Source organism: Microtus ochrogaster, linkage group LG5 (assembly GCF_000317375.1).
Source record: "Microtus ochrogaster isolate Prairie Vole_2 linkage group LG5, MicOch1.0, whole genome shotgun sequence".
Taxonomy (NCBI): Eukaryota; Metazoa; Chordata; class Mammalia; order Rodentia; family Cricetidae; genus Microtus; species Microtus ochrogaster.
Window position 1 is genome coordinate 55,079,213 of NC_022031.1, and position 22,054 is coordinate 55,101,266.

General features: G+C 41.1%; 1 pseudogene; it reads left to right on the forward strand.

The window, feature by feature from the left end:
• Positions 1-10,425: 10,425 nt before the first annotated feature.
• LOC113457732 lies at positions 10,426-10,880 on the forward strand (annotated as a pseudogene).
• Positions 10,881-22,054: the final 11,174 nt, after the last annotated feature.

Sequence of the window (22,054 nt, forward strand, 5' to 3'; positions counted from 1 at the left end):
GAAATTAGTTATTTTTCTGCTGTGCAAAATAAACAATAGAAATAGCATTTTATTTTATATGGGAGGTATGACTAGGACTTTAAATGGATTTTGCATGAAGTGGGAAGTAGCTCCTTAGCCACAACTATTGAGCATCATTTGCACTCTTGGAAAGCATTGGGTTATACTTGGAGAAAGCATGCCACTCCTCTACAATAGCTGCATGAAGTGTGATATGCTAGGCTCCTTGTTCTGAAGCATCACCTGTGAATCTACTTTTATTCTTTCTAAGTATTTATTCTCCATTTACTTCCCCCACTTTCTCAAGGAAATGCTAATTTTATTTCCCAGACTTTTTCATTTGAAATTACAAGAGTACCATAATTATTTATGAAGCATGTCAAAACAATGCACTAATAACACTGTAGAGCTCAAAACTCTTTAATATGTAATTTATTTATAGGCAATACTAAGCGGCTTTGTTAGCAATATATATAAATAAGGAACAAGTGAAGATTCATGTTGTGAATTTCTTTTTTTTGTTTTGTTTTGTTTTTTGGTTTTTCAAGACAGGGTTTCTCTGTGGTTTTGGAGCCTGTCCTGGAACTAGCTCTGTAGACCAGGCTGGTCTCGAACTCACAGAGATCCACCTGCCTCTGCCTCCCGAGTGCTGGGATTAAAGGCGTGCGCCACCATCGCCCGGCTCATGTTGTGAATTTCTTATCTGTATTTCTGAAACATTCAAGCCATCTCACATCTAGCCTTTCTATCTTGCCAATAATTGCCCACATGATTGTTTCCCCCCTTCATGAACCTTTATTTTACCTCTAATTTAGTTCTTTTTATTAATTTTGTTATTTGAAATATCAATTCCAGTTTATGCATTATTATTACTCTCCCCATTCTCCTTCTCCTACCTGCCTTCCACCTCTATGAGCCAACTCTTTCCTACCTGTCCCTTTCTCAGACTTTGGTTTTATTGTGAGAACCATTTCGTTTAATCAAGGACATCTACTAGATCATTGGGTTGAGACTACTCATTTTAGCCAGGTGGGGTCACTGATGGGTACAACTGAAGGCAATGACTCCACTTTTCCCTGAATCCAACAGTAAGAAACAAATCAGTGGTAAGGTGTGGGAAAACCTGAGAAACTGGTTCAGCAGTGAGGGGTGGGAAATCCTGAGTACTTTTGTCTTCGCCTGGCTGCTGAGGACTGGACTCTCATGCAGACCCAGTGAAGTAACTGATAGTTGCTGTGAGTTTAGGATTCCATCACTATGTGTCCAGATAGGTTTGTTGTCCAAAATACAGCATTCCCAAGTCCTTCTTCCCTATGTTTTGGCTCTTAGAATCTTTCTGTCCGTCATCCTCAATGTTCCCCAGTACTGAGAGGAGAAGGTATAGTGTGTTGTTGAGGCTTGATCTCTCAACTCTTGTTTATTCCCAGAACCTGGTATAGCCATGAGTCTCAGTCTGCATTGCAGTTCACTGGAAAGCAAGCCTACTCTAATTATGGCTGTGAGTGTTGCCTATATGTATAAAGACATACATTTAGAACATGATTCAATACTGCTGTGGGATAATGCTCTTGCACGATGTAAATATTTGCCACTTATATTAGTTTAATAGAATGCTGATTGGTCAAGAGCTAGGCAGGAAGTATAGGTGGGGTGACCAAACTAAGAGAAACCTTTCCTCCCCGTGTTGCTTTTGGCCATGGTGGCTATAACAGCAATAAAAGCAAACTAGAATATTATGTAACAGTCTCTCTTCAAAGGGGGCCACAAATTTTATCTGTTTCTATGATTTTGATGTCCACATTTTTATTTTGAGAAAACTATCCTGTTTCCTCAAAAAAAAAACTAGTAATGAAAATTACTAGTTTTGTCTAACCTTCTCATCTAAGAGATTTGCAAAATTGATAAGGATTAAGGAATTAAGTGATTTTTCCATGTCTGTCAGTATATTTCTGAGGTGGAGAAAAAAATCTGTTCCTGATTCCTCATCCCAAGGCCCAGGGACCTTCATTGCATTCTACAGCTTGTTCAGATCGACTCTGAGTGCATTTATGATAACTGCACTATTCTCCTTCCAAGGCTTTAGTTATCTAGATCACTTTTGTCTGAAAAATTGAATCAAAAGCTAACAAGAACGGAGTTTCCTATGAAATTTCTAGCACCTCCTATTTTCAGACAGGCTAGAAATACCCTGTGAACAGCCTCTTATGAGTTTTTGGCATCTGTCTCTTGCTATGATCAGAAATAAAAAGTTTAGAGGTTGGAGAAAGCTAAGTAGAAAATTTATACCTGAGAGGGCTTCATTCTGTACAGCCATGGAAATTTCAAATACGCTGGACCTCACAGTGTCACCACCCAGCTTCTGTTAGTTTCTCTCTGGACCAAAGGCTGGCCCATCTCAAGGCAGTTATTTCCTTAGATGATGGTGTTGTGTGCTGTGATGACCATTCTGCTTTGGCCAGTCATATCGATGGGTCAACTTCTGTTTGACCTTTCTTCTGAAAGAAAACTTCAGGGTCCCCTTAGAAGCCAATTTTTGTTTCCCCGTGTCTGTTATAACAATGAATATGACTTTTATTAAGATTCAAGTTGATAACCAGCAGCATGACCCTGGCCATTCATAAATATCATTTCTTCTTAAAGTTCCATGGTAGAGACTGGAATGTTTCCTAACTCCAATCTGAGGAGTGCAGTTTGGTTACTAAGCTCAGTATTATTTATAGTAACACATTTTATTGTGATTTCTGCTATGCATGTTGTTTGATTAACCTGTCTTTCATTAATTGTATCTTTTATATTAATTTTCTTTGATGCTATATTTGATTTTCATGAGTAAATAACCCCTGTCTAATCTGTTTGTTTCCTTCTGGTGATAAAACAAAAATGTTTTATTTTACTGACCTTGTTGGTCCCTGGAGGTGGAGGAGTCAGTTTTACTGCGTGCAGTTATGAATCCATGTGCATTTCCATGAGGAAAGAGCATGGGAAATGCTTTTTGACCTACGACTCACTCAAGAGCAGGCTGTTTTCATTGTGGTCAAGTAGGAGTGGGTGGCAAATTTCCTCTCTAATATTAGAGATTGTCCTTGGGGATGACTGTTCCAGGCTTTTAAGGAGAGTAATTTCCAAGTTGCTTCTATGAATGGTGTACTGGGGAAAAGGTGGATGAATAACTAAGTAGAGAAACTTTCTTTTTAATTAAGAATAGGAGGCTCAAACTGAATAATGGAATATTTACTTTCGACAAAAATTTGAAAGAACATTTTCTTTTCTGCTTTTTAAAATTTCTAAGATTTCAGACAAACATTTTATATAGTCTAAATCTGGATAAGATCTCTCTTTTTTCTCTCCCTCACACACAGACACATAGAAATATATGCGCACACACATACACACACATTAATATACTACCGTGAGCATTATGAGCATCAATTAATTCTAAAAAGTTGTTAAAAGTCAGGAAAACATTTTGACTTTAAAAATCATTAAGATTAAAAAGTATAGAATAGAATATATCAATATATAAACTAACTTCTGACTTGAGTAACTGTTGCTGCCTTCTCATAACTCTGTAAGGAGATTTTAGCACCATCGTCTACACCATCAGACAACAGGAAGGGTGCCACGGTTACTGGTTTTCCACTTAGGTCTTTCCCAACAACATTCATTTGAATACATACACTTTGGACCCGTTAAAGCTGCTAATGCTTTGGCAACAATGAACATTACTCAAAGACCTGTTAGCAATTGGCTCCATGATGCTGGAACTCCCATGTTCCTTTTTTGCTGGTTTCCAATACAACAAGCTATGTAGCGCGTCTGAGAGCTTTGTTCTCAGCAGAGGGTCATTTCACTTAGTCAGGTTTTTCTTGGTATAAAGAGAATCCACAGTTCCAAATACTGCTAGAGCTGCTACTCTCTTGGCTGTCCCATCGGTGGCTAAGACAGAGAGAATATACCTAAATCTTGTGGAGGATTTCAACCCACAGCACCTGAAAGGTCACTGAAATACCCAGTGCTTCAGGGTGACAGCAGTATCTTCTTTTCTACCTCCTTCATCTCTAACAAGTTTCTGTGTTTCGATACAATCCCAAGAAGTTTTATCAAGAATAACTGGATATGGCCACAGCTTTCAGCTCATTCTGTTTTAAAAAGTGGTACAATTTTCTATGACCAAAACCAGAGGATGGGCCTAGAGTGAGCTGTATTTAGGCATCTATGCCATACTACAAGTCTTCTCTTTGAACCCTAGAATCCCAGCAATGATGACCAGCAAGCTTCGTATCATCCTCACCCAACTAAGATCATCTTCTTTCCCTTGAGGTATGTCTTATAACTACATCTCTACTTTGTATTCATGGGATTAAGCTCTAAAGTAAGATCCCAGTTGTTTTCTGAGTCAGAAAAGCAATGGATGTCCTTTAAGCCTATTTTCAGGAGAACCAAGTCTTTCTGACCTTTGTACACTTGAATACAGAGGCTTCCTCCTTTTCCTGAAAGCAGCTCCTCTGCGGATAAAGCATATGCTGACTTCATATGTCTATTCAAAACTATGCCTGTGCTGAATGCATGACTGACGTTAGCTCACTTGCTCCAGAGATGTTGAACTCCTTAGAAAGGCTGCTCTGTGTAGGAAGTCCACATGACATCCATTATGTATCTACGGCATGCTTAGTTCAGCCAAATCTCTCATCTGCCTCCACTCCTGTGAGTTATTTTTCCAGAGACAACATTTCTCTTTGTTCTTGTTCCTGAGTGAAGCAGACAATTGCATTTAACCTTCATAAATTTAGAAAACAATACCACATTTTAGTAGAGAAATTACTTTGCTAGTCTTTTTATGCTCTTTAATTTAATTGTTCACATTAATCCACTGTACGTTTCTAATGTATTTATGCAATTCCTTAAGATATCTCCAGCACTGCAGTGATATCTGTATATTTCGGTGGGTGCCCGACTAGCTGACACTTGTTTACTATCACTTTAAATATTGTCATATTTAATTTAATTGAATGAAATTCAAATTCTCCTGATTGCCTATGTAAAAGATTATCACATCTTTTACTCTTCGTGATAAGTCAACAAGTCCTTTATTATAGCTCCACAATTTATCTGCAAGACACACTGGAGCAGTTTTGAGGCAGTAACAATATTACAACTTGAAGTACCTGTTATATTTCTGTCTGGCTGTTGTTGAATGATTTTGTTTCTGTTGCTTGTTTTTGTTACTGTTGTTTTTCCTATTTTAAAGTATAATATATGTTTGAATATGAGAGTAAAGAAGATTATTTCTGTATTCCACATTTTAATAAGCATGTTTAGTTACATCTTTCTTATCAGAATAATTAAAACAGTTTAAGTCTATTTATAATTTATGAAGCAGAATTGGGCTGCAAAGCCACTGGGGCTTTGAATGCCTTCCGTTTGTATTAGGCAAACAATAGGGAGCTTCATTCCCACCACCTTCTACACCTTCATTTTGCTCTGAGGCACGCATGAGCCACCTCAATTTGTTATAATAGTCTTTCTCAAGGAGCTTGGAAACTTAATTAAGAAGAAGTTTGGCAGTGGCTGGAGCCAGGCCCAGTTCTTGCTGAGACACCAAAAGGAGTTTCTGGTGTGGAGGGAGAGCCAAGGGAGGGTGCTGAGATGTGAGGGTTGGGTCTCTGGGAACTCCAGTCTCCTCTTCCTTTGAAAGGAAGCCCCAGGGGTAATATAGAGAAGGATTAAGGGTACTAGGGATCCAGTGGTTCCTTTGATATTGGATTTAATACCTCAGAAGCATTTCTATTACAATGCAGATTTCCACAAGACTGGTTCTATTGAGTTAGTATCTTTGCTTTGAGATTTCCCTAGTCTTTGGTACCTGCCTACTTCTGCAATTTAATTGTGCACTGTTTAGTAAAGTTGCTTCATACCCCTTTTTAGGAATTCTAATGACTCTGCATGCACCTTGTTTTACTCTTAGTAAACTACAGGGCTTCAGAAGGTCTCATCACCTTCCTATCTCAAAAACTGTCCAGGCTCCAGAGGGTTAATCATACAGAACTTGGACCTGTACTCTAGTCTATTTATATTGCTAATATACTTTTCAAACTGTATTAAGAGAGTGGAGAAAGTCAAATAGAGACTCCAGAGTCTGACATCTTTTGAGTGTTGACATGACATCACACAAATTTTATCTGACCTTAAGAGATGAGTAGCAGTGAAAATACATGTATATTTAAAATGTTGTATAAATTATCTTTGGGGTATGTATAAATGGTGTGTGTACATAAATAAGTAAGTAAATACATAAAAATAATTTTGTGTTTAGAGTTTGGTTCTGCCTCTAATATGTAGCTATAAGTATATGTAAATACTCCAAAATATTTTTTAATTCCTTAAGTACAAATTCTTTGGTTGCAAGAATTTTGGATATGATAAACCCAAGCTGTTATGATAGTTGTATCTGTTCACCAGAGGGGAGTAAATCTTTTTAAGGAATGACTCACGTCTTCTTTAAACTTTATCCTCACTTTCAAGTATTAATTTAACTGTCTGTAAATATATATATGGAAAAATGTTGTCCACTATCTAACTCATCTAATTCTTTACCTAGTATTTATAGGTTTATACCTATCATGCAAAAAGTATACGCCTATCCCTTTTTATTTTCAGGTAAGGAAACTCAGGCTTAAAGTCAAGACCAGCAAGTCACATACCAATCCAAAATGAAATCATGTTCATTAATCTCAAACTCCAGCATCACTTAAAGCTTAATTCATGCAGTCAGCTACAGGAAATTATACGATCCGTTCTCATGGAATTAATGAGGCAAATTATTAAAAAAACTTACGATCCCTCCTGGTATTTGTGATTTGTAACAAACATGTGTGATCAATTCACAGTCACAAATAGATGCTCAGATGTAGGAATTATAGACCCTGGAGTGATTACGTTGTCTTTTGCTCGGAGTCCATTCCCACAGTAGGTGCTGCGTGAGTATAAATTATGGATTCACAGAACACATTGCCCTTATCTCCACACACAGAGAATTCTGTTAGTTAAGAAGCCTTGCCTTACCTTACCTTAAACAAATGACTGGCAGTAAGTTCCATACAGAGAGACCTGTGGCCAGAGTTCATCGTACTCTTAATCTCCAGTACGACATGGAGCCACCAGATGGCTTGGTTCATCTTTATTCCCTCTGCTCTCAATTACCAGGCACAATTTTACTTTTTAATTTTCTGTATTTCCTTCTCTATTAATAAGAATTGAGAGTTGGTGCTCTATGCTCTTGTTGTAAATCATTTGTGCCTTCATTGTTACATGATGCTTAGGTTTTATATGAATCTTTGATGCCAGGCATGAAGTGAAGAAAACCCTCCACAATCCCAAAGCCTCAAATTTTAAAAATGCTAGTGATTCAACCGTGCCAAAGAAAGGGAAGATTAAGTTTTTAACTTTAGTATTAGACAAAAGGCCCTGTACCCTGGGCCATAAGAATCTAATATTCTGCTATTCTGTTTGCCAGGGTCTAATATTCAAAATCACATTTGTGAATCCGTTCTCCTAAATAGCAAGAAAAATTGACACCTCTAGATGAGGATAGACAAGCCTCATCCTTTGCTATCTGCGGCACTCAAGGTCCAGAGCACTGAAGGTGCAGACAGGTGCCCTTCATGTGTGATCAATTCATAGTCACAAATAGATGCTTAGATGTAGGAATTATAGCATGGAAAGAAGTGACTTTCTGAAGCTGTATGTGTACACAGAAAATAAAAGTATAACGTTTAAAAATAATGTAGAAGGGGGTTAGGGAAATGAGTCATTGGATAAAGTGACTTCTGCACACTCACGAGGTGTTTCAATCTCTAGAACCCAGATACAAAATCTGAGCATAGCAGTACCTACTGTAACCCCAGCACCAAGAGAGGGGAAGTGGATCATGGGGTTTGCTGGCCAGCCTGTCTGACTTAGCCAAACCAGGGAGTTCCAAGTTAAGAAAAAGAACTTGTCTCAAGAAGTACACCCAGTTTCAGCCTCTGACATCCACACATGCATGTGTGGGTGGGTGTACCCACATAGCTGTGAACATGCATGTATAATCACACACACACACACACACACACACACACACACACACAGGCACATGAGAACAAAAATGAAAACATCTATATGAAAGAATTATACAAAAGAAACTTGACAACTCTCTTCTGATAACTCTATAAAAGCTTCTAAGAGTTCTTGCAGAAACTTTTGGATAATAATTCCTCGGCACCTATGTGTGCATTTAGTTTCTCCAACCGATCCTATTTGTGGGTACATTGCATCCACAAGCAGCCATGCAGAACATCTCATAACCACAGAATTTTCTGTGACTACCTACTCCGTCCTTAACCTCTGGCAACCTCCACTCTCTGCTTCTAGACTTTTGTTATTTGGAGAATCGTCAAAAAAAAAAAAAAAAAAGCCGTATGTTTTATAGCCTCTTGGGAGCAATGCTTTTCATGGTTAAACTCTTTGGGGACTTACCCAAGTTTGTGCCTTTGAATTGCTGAGTGCTGCTCACTGAGGGGATAGGCTTAGCCAGAGGCTGTTTGACCTCCTCCAGCTTAGAGAGATGTGGCAGTCTATAGTCTGGGGCAATGCTGAATACAGCTACTATAAACCTTCATATTTTGTAAGCATAAAATTTTTAGCTTCTGTACAAGTGTCCATGACTTCATTTGCTGGATATTATGGTGATGCTGTGCTTAAGTCTCCTTCCAATGCTGGTAATATGTAAAGTGGTCCCCTCTCTTTCATATCTGATACAGATAAAATGTTGGCTTCTCTTGTCCTTAACCATTCTTCCAATCAGCTTTATCTGCTTCTAAAAGCCATCACACATGCTGATTTTTTTTTACAGATTTCTTTTTTACAAATTTCAAAATGATTTTAGATTACAAAAGATTTTAGAGAAGTCGGGTGGTGATGGCACACACCTTTAGTCCCAGTACTAGGGAGGCAGAGGCTGGTTGATAATCTGAGTTCAAGGCCAGCCTGGTCTACAAAGTGAATTCCAGGATAGCCAGGCTGCAGAGAGAAATCTTGTATCAAATAACAAAACAAAAGCAAACAAACAAAAAACTACCACCACCACCACCAATAACACAAAGAGTTTCATAGAATCTAGAATGGCTCAGTTCTCCCAAACACCTTATTAACATCTTAAATTAATATTGTGCTTTGTCATGCAGAAATACCAGCCTTGTCGTGCTACTTTTAAAATGTTGAGTCAATTTGTATTTCAATGGATTATTCTCTCCATGCTTTTCCCCATGTTTGTTACAGTGTGCCATTGGGGACACCAGCTACATAGTATTTAGTCATTAAATCCTCCCAGGTTCCTCCTGGCTCTGGGAGGATCTCAGAGTTCCCTTGTGCCTTGTGACAGCAGCTATATTCAGGATGATTGATCTGATGTTTTGTGGAATGTCCCTCGGTTTTCATTTTTCTCTTTTAAGTTAGTCATGTTTGTGTTAGGGCTATAGATCTGAGGGAAGCCTACAGAAATCAAGAGCCCTTGTCTCCTGGTCTCGAGCCACCCACTGTGGACACGACTTGTCACTGTTAATATTGCCTTTACTGGAACCAAGGGAGTGTGGCAGGTTTCCCTGAAGAAAATTGGTCCCGCATTCCCATCCTGTCTTCTCTCTAGCAGTTCCCTAAGCACAGAGACATTAAGGGGATGGTGAGATGGATTCGGCCCCTTATATTGAAGGAGGTTTTATGCCATTTAATTTTAAAATGTTTCTCTCAGACCCAACTTTGAAAATAACCAAGTTCTTTCATTTTTAAATTGCTTTTATTGAGATATATATTTTTTTCTCTGCTCCCCTCCCCTTCTGCCCTCTCCCATGATCCCCATGCTCCCCAGGAGATCTATTCAATCCTATACTATTCTAAGATTTTGTCTTAGTATTGTTATGGAAATAATTTGTTTTGCACTTTGACCTATAGATACATATTTAAACTATGTTAAATAGTTAAACATTATTTTCACCTTACTTAATCATCATTTGTCATGTTCTTATGGGAAATTGAAATTTTTTATAGGGTATGGGTGTACTCACACCCACAGCTATATCTGGAGAGAGCCCTCAGTTACAGGAATGTCTCTTTCTAAATTTTATTTATGTATTTTGTGTCATGCTAATTTGGAAATTAAAATAATGGGATAATTCGACTTTCTGTAATTTTTATTGATCATTTTCATTACTTTTTTGTATTATTGTGCTGCTTCCTTATCAGGGCTATAAAAAGATATAGGAGAATAGTGGAATATCATAAACCAGTGCGGATTGTATGAAGTCTCCCTTTAATTTTCTTCTCTGTTGCCAGGATGGTTATTACAAAGCACAGCTGGAGCGCACTGTGTTCTGTGCCCCGCCAGCCCTAGCCATGAGCTGCCTCTTTGGGCATGCTGTGCTGTGGGCGTTGTTGTGCAGGCCACACATTCCAGGCCTGCTGGTGCGCCCCAGTTCTGGAGGGCCTTCTTGGTCCCAGAAGAGTACCCTGGTTGCTATGAAGCCAAATGGGGTGCAGCAGAGGCTAGTGGGGACTGTGATATACACAGTTGAGGGGCAGAGCTTCAAGCTGGTGGGGATGAAGATATTGTAGGTTTGGAAAAGGCGCGATGTAGTCCACATCTCAAGGGCCATGACAGGACATACTGACATACCGAGCCAGCCCCTGAGACAACCAGGGGAGACTTCAGTGTTCACATCAGCAGATATGTCGTCCATGCTAGCGATTCTGTGGAGGGTGCCCAGAGGGAGATCCAGCTGTGGTTTCAGAGCAGCGAACTGTTGAACCGGGCAGATGGCGGTCACCACAGCAGCTGCAGCCCAGCCTGAGGGTTTGAACCTCCTGCTGTTCTTCAGGGTTCATCCATGACCAACTATCTCTGCCAACAAGAACTCAAGCCCATACCCTTCCCATCCTCTAAACCACTCCCCATTCACCCTTTGTCCAACTCCAGCCCAGGGGAATCTAAGCTCGTCAACTTTTACATGCTTTGTATCCTAAGCCAGGACAATATTGGGCCATATACTTCCATACCTAAGTGCCAGACAACCTTTCGGACATTGTCAGAGGTGATTTTGGCTGCCCCAAAGGAGAGACATTAAAATCTTCTGGGAAAAAAAGCCCAGAATCACTCATAAACTCTTCTTTAAATGTTTTATAGACTTTAGGGTATGATGAAGGGAAAGAGACCCAAATCTAACCAAACCATAACACAGTTACAGCTTCTTAGATTGTCCCATGAAGCTTCAAAACTCAGCAGTCCTTCAAACTTTAACGTCTTGATCTGTTTTCTCACTTAAAGTAAAAGCTCTGATAAAGAATTCAGGTTCTTCTGCTTGTGCCACAAGGCCTTAAGGGGGCAGCTGTGTTTTAATATCAGCCTAACACAATTTTCTTTCCTCTATCTTCATAGTTTTATATTGGATTTAAAAGACTATTCGTTAATCTATTGATTAAGATAAACTTCTGAAGAATAGTTTGGTATTAATTATAAAACTAAGTCTCAGAGTGGCATGGGGGAAAGAAGATTCCAGATGTCAAAAACAGAGAGAAAAAGGTTTTTTTTTTTTTCTGGGATTTTAAAAAAGAAAAAAGGCCGGGCGATGGTGGCACACGCCTTTAATCCCAGCACTCAGGAGGCAGAGGCAGGCAGATCTCTGTGAGTTCAAGACCAGCCTGGTCTACAGAGCTAGTTCCAGGACAGGCTCCAAAGCCACAGAGAAACCCTGTCTCGAAAAACCAAAAATAAATAAATAAATAAATAAATAAATATAAAAAAGATAAAAGAAAAAACACATTGAGAGGCACTGTGAACCAGTCTAGAAATGTCAAGTAGAAACCCTCTCTGAGAGGACTCGTATACAGTTTCAGCCAGTCTCAATAAGGCCTTAGTACTGATTTGAAATGACTGCCTCTTTGGCCTGGAAACATCTTAGGATTACAACCAACTCTTCAGGTGAAACGTTTGATATTAGGAATGTTTCTATGTAGACTTCAGTGAAAATGTTCTGGAATATTTAGTAATATTTAGTACTGGATAATGAGAGAGAAGTTGTCTTAGTAACGCTACCTTACTTCACCGATACCAACATAGGACATTCTGCTCTGTTTACATAAGCAAAGGAGTTTGAGGCAGAAAAGTACCAGCGTGGAAAGGCAGTTTACATGGTTCTATCTGAGCTGCTTCACAACAAATCACAAACTAGGCAGCTTCAGCTCGGTTAATATCTCACATTTCTGGAGACCTCTGACTGACATGCCAATCAAATAAACTCTTGGTAAGAATTCTCTTGTGGCCTACAGACATGTGCCTCCTCACTGTTTCAGAGAGAGTGGAAAGGGGGGAGTGGGGGGAGGGCAAGGGGAAGGGAGAGGGAGAGAGGAGAGGATGTGGTGATCTCTTTTGTACTCCAACCAATAAAACTTGCCTGAAGATCAGAGGGTAGCGCTAGCCACTAGTTAAACATAGAGGCCTAGCATATCTGACAGACTTTACTGCGAAGCAGGATATTCTGAAAGGCTATCAAAACTTGTCTTGGATAAGTTCCTTTCTTTTGTGTTCCGCTTGTCCAATCTAGTCACTTTGTAGAAACAACTGCCAAATGACAGCTATTCCCAAGGCTGGATAGAATTGGAGAAGTATAAAAGAAAATTTAATTATTTACTAAAGTTATACAAGGCCCAAAGGAAACCTTCATGGATCTCATACAGAGACTGACTTCAGCAGTAAATAGAATATTACCAAATTCAGAAACCTGACAAATAATAATTGAATCCCTGACTATTTAAAATGCAAATTCACAATGTAAAATGGTAACTAGGCCATTTGAAGCAAGATCAGTACCCTTGAAGGAATGGATCTGAGATACAATCAATATTAAATCTCATGACCATGATAATGCTTGGATAGGAAAAGTGACTTCCAGAGGTTTGAAGAAACATCAGAATGTCAGATGTTTCAATTGTGGCAAACAAGGTCACCATAAAATGGATTATAAACAGGGCATTTCTAGAAACAATGTATTTTCTCTATGCATAATTAAAACAAACACCCCTCCCTCCCTTCTTGATAATGCAGAAGGTACAGCAGAGGCAGTCACTGAAATAATAAATATAGATCAACAAGGGGCAATCAAGATAACTCTTTGACATAGAGGAATACTTTGACGGGCCTCTTGAAAGACCCCAGTCAAATTTTGTTCAGTTGTTTCCTGTCATCATGGAGCGAACACTTTCCCAGAGCAATTAAAGAATGTATGCCTATTGTAAGAAACCATACTGTTCCGGATGATAGAACAGCTATAGAAGAGAGAATAAAAAATTCAGGAGAAGCCATAAAGTGAGTATTTTGGCAAACTTCTATAAATAAACAGAGACAAAAAAGTAAAAAGTTAATAAATGACATTGTCACTGAAGGTCTAGTAGACACAGGTGCAGATGGAACAATAATTGCAAGAGAATTTTGGCATCAAGACTGGCCACTTGAAGAGGTGAATGTTCAGCTTTTAGAGATTAGAACTTTATCTCAGGTAAAACAGAGTACAAGATGGATCAAATGTATAAGGTCACTGTTAGACATGCTCATGGTTCATCGCAGAAAATTGATAGAGACCTAAACCCGAAATCATGTACAGGAGGTGTTCCCCCTACTCCACTGACTATGAAGGGTTCATCCACTGATAAAACTTACCTGAGCTATTGGGAGCTAGGGAAATGTCTGAGATATCTGCCAAGCAGTGTTGTGATTAATATAGTTTCAGCATGATTATTTGGGTCTGGACAGCCGGGAAACTAAACACAATCTCCGTTAACACACACACACACACACAAGCACACACAAGCACACACACACACACACTACCCATTTCTTCTAGATAAGAATATACATTTTCAGAATAATTCTTACTATTCTCTGTAACTTCATTGCAAGCCTTGGAGTAGTTCTATTTGCTTCATTAATCATGCATATAGTTCCTTTTGGCAATATTTTATTTATTTCAGCTCTGTCTTTATTGTTCCTTTCCTTATGTTGATTTCAGGTTCGCCTGGTTCTTGTTTTTGTGAAGTCCTGAGATGCATTATTAGGTTATTTATTAAATGTTTTTCTAGGTTTTCAAAATTTAGTATCTTTAAACGTCCTTGTTAGAAGCGTCTCTTCTCTTTGCTTGAGAGTTTAATACAAGTTGGAGTGAGTAGAAGAAGAGAAGGGATGTAGGGTTAAGCCAGCCCCTTTGGGGGGGGTTGCCTCGGGCGAATGTTGACTGATAAATTGGGCTCACGGAGCCTGCGTGCTCCTTTTCTCCTGCCTCCTGTAAAATGGCTACAGACGGGAACCTTGGTTCTGTAAGTTTATTTAAACATTAAAGCTGTATATATTCTTTAATATCTGCCTTGCATTTATTTACGCCGATACAAAGGGAGAGGAAACTGGGATTGGTATATAAAATAAAATTGTTTTAACAATAAACAAATAAAATTAAACTTTAGAAAAAGATAAAAGAGTCTGATATAATGCTTCCACTTTCACTTGATTCTAGAGTATTGCCACCATTTTTAAGAAGACATATGCCCATGACTGTAAGTTTATTCTTAAAGTCAACTGTTGCTTCTTAAATCATCCCATCTGTCTTTAAATTGGAAAATGAAATCCATTTACAATAAGCATTATAATTAATAGGTAATTACTACTACTACTACTGTTATTATTTTACTAAAGTTTGACCTTTCCTTTGTTCTTGCTGGTTTATTTACTTTTAGTTTGGATGTTTTCCATGCTCCCAAATTTCATTTGTTTTCTTCCCTGTGCACAAGATTTCTTTAAGATTTTTTATGAAGATGACTCCTGATCGTAAACTGCTTTGTATTGTGCTTGTCATGGCTTTATTTCTTCCTTAATCTTGATGGTATTAGTTCTGGGAATAGTTATCTAGTTTTACAGGGTTTTTAGTTTTTATTTATTTATTTTCCCCAATGACTTCATGTTCATAATTCTAAGGTCTCTAGTAATTTTTAGTCTACAAGACTATGTTTCCAGTTGGAGTTTTTACTGTACACCTATTATTTCTTCAATATATGTAAACTTGAGGGTGCTGCTTTCTTTGCAGGTTTCATAAGAATAGAAGATTTCTAGTAGATCAGGCAGATGTTCTGTAGATGGTGCCATCTATAGGATATACCCCTGTAATTATTCCTCTTGTTTTTTATCAACGATATATGCTTTGAAAGGATGTGTCCTTCCCTCATACATGTGGTGTCCATGCACTTCCTGTTGGCTCTCTCTGCTCTCGTGGTAGGGGCAGAAGTCCAGGAATGGGTCTTCAGAACTCCCATGTACTTGCCGTATCTGTTTGGAACCTAGTTGTTGACTTGAAGGTTTTTTTTTATTGCCCCTCCTTTTGGGGCTGAGGCTGTTAGTTAGTGGCAGAACTTCTTTCTACACAGTTGATACTGGCCATTCCGGTTCCATGTAGAAAAAGAAGCATGTAATATTGTCAGCAATGAGTAATAGTAAAAAGGAATCAAAATAAAGTAAAAAAATAAAAACATGTCAATGATCACATCTAGAACTATCACAGAGATAACAGGAATTGTAGGAGCAGAAATAGCCAAGGCATCTCAAATATAATAAATAAATAATAGAAGAGAAGAAAATGACTAGAGAAAGAAGATTTAAAGTGAAAATTGTGCTGCCTCTTTTTTTTTTAATTTTTTTTCCTCCCCTTTTGGGAGAGACCCAGAGGGAGCAGAGCTCCTAGTGAAATCGGGAAAAGCATAGTAATAATTATAATGAGATAGATAGATAACATAGATAGAGATGTAGACAGATACATAGTTACACAGACAGACAAACAAATAGATGATAGAATGTTGTTACTGGGAGGGGAGACAAGAGGAGAAAGGAGAGAAAAATAAAAATACCTGAGAAAAAGTTTAAAAAAACATATGCTCACATAAATCGATGTTTTATAACATTGCATTACTTTTTTAAATAATAATAAAATATTGTCCGACTGCGTAGTTGTGAGCGCATGTGTGGATGTTTATTACCTCAACTTCAGTCAGTCTGCACGTCCTCCTTGGGCTATATGCCTCTTGAAGAGTGTAAGGCTGGAAACTTCACCTTCTTTACTGTGTGTCGTTCACCAGTCAGTCAGTGAAAGCGACCAGGCTTGTGTTGGATCTGGTTGGAATGGCTTTCTTTTTTTTCTACTCACCATTAAAAAGTAGCAGAGGACCAAAGTTCTTTAGGTTGGAATTTTATCTCAAAAGATTAGCTCAATTGATTCCTGGAACTATGCTTGCTGATATCCTTCCAACTAAATGCCAAGCTCCCTGGAACTCTGAAGTCCAAAAGGAAGGGTGCACACCATGCTGTATTGGGTGAGGGGGGGCCACCTGTGTGCTTAGCATCCCTCTGACCATGGTTTCCGAGGCTAAGGAGCTGAAAATATCTGTGTGCTCGCTCAGTCTCCAAGTCCTCCCTTGCTGACATCTGAAGTCAGCAGTCTGAAAGGGAATCTAGGCTCCACTCTCTTCTGGGTCTCCTACCCAAATTCCATAGGATGTGTTTTTTCGTTGATCTCACTTCTGTCGTGTTTCACCAGGGTAGGCTGAACTGCCTAGGAGATGCTGACTGGGTAATATAGCAATACTTCTGAGTTCCAAGGGAAAGAAAAATACAGGAACTCATTTCCCAAAGCAGCACACTGAGGAAATACCTTCTCAAGATCATTGTTATAGCTCTCACCCTTCCCTCCAGCTCACACTTGAGAAATCAGAGTGTTTTCTTGCCCTGGGAGCCATTGAGCTGTGCAGCCCTGGAATGGCTCACCCCAAACTGCTCTTCTCAGCATCTTTGCCAGTTTTTCCTGATGGTGGCTCCCCCTTTCTTCTATTACCTATACATTCTGCTGCCGTACTGAACTCAAGTGTACTCAGCTCTGCACAGTACTCTGCCTGTCTATTCTGTTATCACAGTTTAGGTTTCTCCATGTCTCTGCCCACTGTGAAAGCTCCGTGTCTCCCCGTCTCCAGCTGTTTGCTGAGCAGCTGCTGCTCACCTCTAACCCACCATCTTAAGTTCTACATCTTCAACCTGTTAAAAAAATTTCATCGCATATATTCTTGGTACATGGTTGTTGCTATTGGCTGAAGGAGTTCCCACAGCACATGGTATTCCTTTACATAGAGATATTTTCATACAAGTATGTTGAGCAAACCTTCTATTGTCCTGCCCACCCCTTTCTCCATGCCATGCCCCTTAATCTGCCCTGCTTGGTAAAGGAATTTCCCTGACTGTTGATGTTGGGAAAGCAAAGAAGAAACAGCTAAGTGTAAAAAAAAGGAGGGGGGAGATCCAGGTGAGTGATCATACAACTCAAGTCAGATGACCAAAAAAGACAGGAGAAAGGGCCAGATAAAATGTATTTTGAAAGTAGCACTAAAATATTTCTGGCAGGATAGCCTTGGGGGCCTCCTAAAAAGGCAGTTGAAGAGGACTCATTTTCTTATTTTCTTCTTTCTTTTTGTGTTTTGAGAATAAAGCTCGGATGAAATGAAAAAGAAAGAACAAATGGGGAGATCTGAGTTCAGTTCTGGACAATTTCTAAATTTGAGATGTCTGTTGAACACCTAAGTATAAGTGCAAAGGAAGCATCATGTGCAGACAGGGCACCGAGCTTGCAAATGTACAGGAGTCACCAGTACATCGGGGGTGTTTTTTTTTTAAAGATTTATTTATTTATTATGTATACAACATTTATTTCATGTATGCTTGCAGGCCAGAAGAGGGCACCAGATCTCACCATAGATGGCTGTGAGCCACCATGTGGTTGCCGGGAATTAAACTCAGGACCTCTGGAAGAGCAGTCAGTACTCTAAACCTCTGAGCCATCTCTCCAGCCCCATCGGGGGTGTTTTTATTGTGCTGTTCCACTTATTAAGAAAGTCAGAGTATATAAAGGTAGGTTCAGGGACTGCTCTTATTTAAAGTAGTGGAAATGAAGGAGAATTAGCAGAGGAACAGAATTAGGAGAGAAAGAGAAGCCACTGAAACAAACAAAAGCAGAGTGTATGGGAAGAAGAGATTTCATGAAGAAAGGAATGGTTTCCTGTGTCAAATGCACTGAGCCTCGTGAGGGACTGCAGCACGGAGGATCCATGACCATAGGTGACTTTGGAAGACAGTGCCTGGGGAGCAGCTGTTTGCCATGTTTCTGAGGGCATGTAAGGGACAAAGAGTGGCAAGGAAAAAAGCAAGCCTAGGGATATTCTGCTGGGGGAAAAACTTCAAAAACAGCAAGGTGGCTAGAAATGTGGATCAGAAGAAGTGGGTACAGATGCCTGCAGGTGGCAAAGAAAATGGTGAAACATGTGGATGGTTTTCATTTTTCCTCAGTAAAATAAGGGCAAGGATGATAAAGAAGATGTGTAGAGTTTAAGATAAAAACAGTAATTTCAGAAAGTGAAATCTGAATAGATTAAGAAGATGGGATGATCTTATGAATGGTCTGTTTCCACCTTGGGTTGACAGTCAAGGGCTCAAAGGGATGTAGTTAAGAATAGCTATGGCCTCAGCTCAGCAGGTGTGCAGAAATGGGAACTCCCCTAGCTCAGACCTGAAGGAAGTGGAGAGCAAGCTTTAACTAGTGGTGTGTGTGTGTGTGTGTGCGCATGCTTGTAGGGAGTGTTTTCTCAATCAGAAAGACCTTCCTAGCTGAAGATGTATTTGAGAGGTGCTAAGCATAAGATTAAGCAGGCGCATCGTAATGTGTGCGTAGAAATGGTAACACAAACAAAAGTGAGAAAAATCTAGATTCAAGTGTCCTTTCTGAAAAGAGAGGACCATAGAAGAGGGGGGTAATCAAAGCAGGAAGCTTAAAACTGGGACTATCAAGCTACAGAGTGATAACAGGTTTAGGTTATGACAATAGCGATTCATCTCTAGGCTAATGTTATTGGAGATGAGGTCACATTTCTGATAGACCAGGAATCGGTGTTGAGCACCAGTTGATTCCGAGGCAAACGATGTGATCACTGGGTTTGAAGGTCTAATTTTGAAGAAGCTAAATAGCTGCACAAAAAGTGTTAGTTAAGCCTGAAGTCATGAAGGGGTGGAAGAAATGGGGCGAACATAGCCAAAATAATGTACAAAATAAAGTGTGCTAGACATGACATAGGACTGTTCTTTTGCAATTTTTTTTTAATGTGGCCCTGACATTACTGGATACCAGAGACCAGTAACTCCACTTTAGAAAGAACGAGATTCAGGGCAAGGGAGTTTAAGTACCATGACCAAGAAACATTCTAAGTCCGAACTTTGATCTCTTAGCCACCATGCCCAGCTGTTTTGACGGGTGCAGCCATTATGATTGACTAGGTGAAATTAACAACCAGCTCTGCGATGTGAATGCTGGATCTATGGGATTAGAGGCTGTAGAAAACAATATTGAGTGAGAAGCCCAGCACTATACATGATCTCGTCTAATCCTCGCATTAATCCTGTGTGTTAAGTAATTTGGCTGGATCATGGGGCCAGGAATTCGCAGAACTCTCATGTGAAACAGCTCACTCTGCCCGCTCTACAACTACTTCTGCTAGCTCTGGGTCGCCATCACTTTCTCAGAGATGCACCGGGGCCACTTTAAGAAGACTCTGAGTGGTTTTGAATAAATATACTAATAAGCAAACTGTTGCTAGTTGTTTCTTTTTTGGAATCTAACAGGAAAAAAAAAGTCTCCTAATTCCTAGGTTTCCATGGGAACATTTGTCAGCACAGAATGTTGCATTCTTCCTGCCATGGAATGTTCTCTCCAGAAATCCATGCATTCATTCACTTCACTATTATTTACTGAGCAAAGAGTCTGTGCAAGTGCTGTGCTGGCGACAGAGGATACTATCTAACAAGAACCCCTCCCCACCCCTGCCCCAGTTCTACAGTGAAGTGTCAACCTGCTGCCTATAGCAAACACTTCAGCTGCTCCACAGGGCTTTCTGAGCCTGGTGCAACTTAAGACGTAGCATTTGGTCTAGAACACACGCTATCTCTGAGGAACGTTGGTTACCTAAGAGATCAGTCGTCTCCCTGATGGTTTGGCACAAAGCATGACCAGCCATAGAGCCCTGGGGATGGAATCTTAGAGCACGACTCTAGAGAAAAAGAACCAGGGTATTTTCCAAACAGGCAACTTCTATTCCAAATGGTCCAGTTTGGAAGATGGATTTTAAAATGCCTGTCCCTATGTGGCATGTGATTGCTGTGTGGTCCCTCAATCACCACCCGTCTTTTTCTAGAAAATTTGCTTTAGCATGTGCCATATAAGCACTTCTGGCCCTAGGGCCACAAATTCTTCTTCTAGGATGCCAGGCAATGCTGAAGCAGCAGAGGCCCTGGGCTCTGGCTTTGAGGACAATTGGCCGTGCAACTAATGCTTGAGAAGAATCCCACTCTGGTCAGGCTGGAGCTAAAATGGCAGTGTCGTAGCGAGCATTTTTACATGCTAAGAAATTCCTGCACTTTCACCGCGTGATGCCAAGAAGGGCACTATAAATTAGTGCAAACTCACCTGGTGCTGCCCCAGGGAGGGGGCAGGGGCTGCGGAATGCGAACCTTTATCTCCAGGTCCATGAAGACACTAACCGGTGTACTTCCTGGCTGCAGTAAGAGTGGTCCCCACTTTCCTCTGAATTCAAACCGTGAGTCACACTGCAATTTAAGAATTACCCTCTTTGTCCCTTATATTTGCAAAAACTAAGGGAGACAAACCAAAGCACAGGCTTTCTTGGTCTAAAAGCGGTAAAGAAAATCCCATATTTTATTGGGATTTAAAGACTGAAAGATTAAAAAAAGTCTGCAACATGTGTTATTCTTACATTCTGTCTGAAGATAGATTAAATTTGAGTCATTTCTGTACTTGTGAGACGACACGGCGAGTCTGTACGTTTATAGTTTCAGGGAAGGTTAGGGGAAGGTAATTCCAGTTTTGGAATAAGAGAGGTGGCACAACCTTTGCGATCTGCCACTCCCCGTGGGGCCGAGGGCGGGGCCGGTCCTCCTTTCTCCCGGTTGCTAGCAGCGTCCCTCCGCCTGTCGCCGCGCTCCAGGCAGCCGCCAGGGGTGCTGCGTTTCCCACCTGCACCTGCGGTTAGGAGTGGCCCCACCTCCTAGTCTGCTAGCGCTGGTGCCTCCGACTCCTAAAGCGCTTGGGGTGGGGGTACCGGCCCCTGAAAGGGATAGGGCAGGAGGGCCTTCGCATCTCCCCAGGCTGGGTAGGGTTTGCTAGCACTCGATCCCTGGTGCTGCCCTCTCCTTACCCCGAGGGCACGCCCTCCAGCTTTGCTTTGGGTGATCCAGCCCTGCAGATCCTGTGCCTCCCTGGATCTCCAAAGCCTGGCACGCCCACTATCGCTGCCGGCACGGGGACCAAGGCTTCCAAGTTAAAGCACTCTATTCACCCTCGCGGGCGCCAGTGACACTCCACAACCCGGCCAGGTGCCCAAACTCCAGGTGCAGTACAAAGAGGCCTGCCCTTTCCTGGTCCTTGCCGCTGCCACACCCGCTCGTGTCCACCACCCCCTGCCCACGGTGGTGGCCGGACGCGGATACTCCCCCGCCGCCCCCATAGCGTCGATCAAATCCACCCAGCGCTCTCCGAAATCCCACGAGCCCAGGCCTCCGACTGCCGCTCTACCGCCCTCCGCGTCCAGCACTGGCCAAGAAGCCCCCCAACCCCCCGCCGCCAGCCGCTCCCCCTCGGTCCCGGCCCCTCCTCCAGGCCCTCCTTCTTCTCGCCCCTCCCCAGCCGGGGTGGGAGCGGCGGCAGCTGGAAGGGAAGGGATGAGGTCATCCTCTCCCTCAGAGTCAGCTGGTGGAGGAGAGGCTGCGGGAGGAGGGAGCGCGCGCAAGGGGAGGAGAGGAATGTGCATGTCCGAGGAGCGCCGCGGCGGCCGCTGCTGCTCCTGCTGCTGGCGGCCGCGGCGGCTCGTGCTGAAGCCGCGGGGCCGG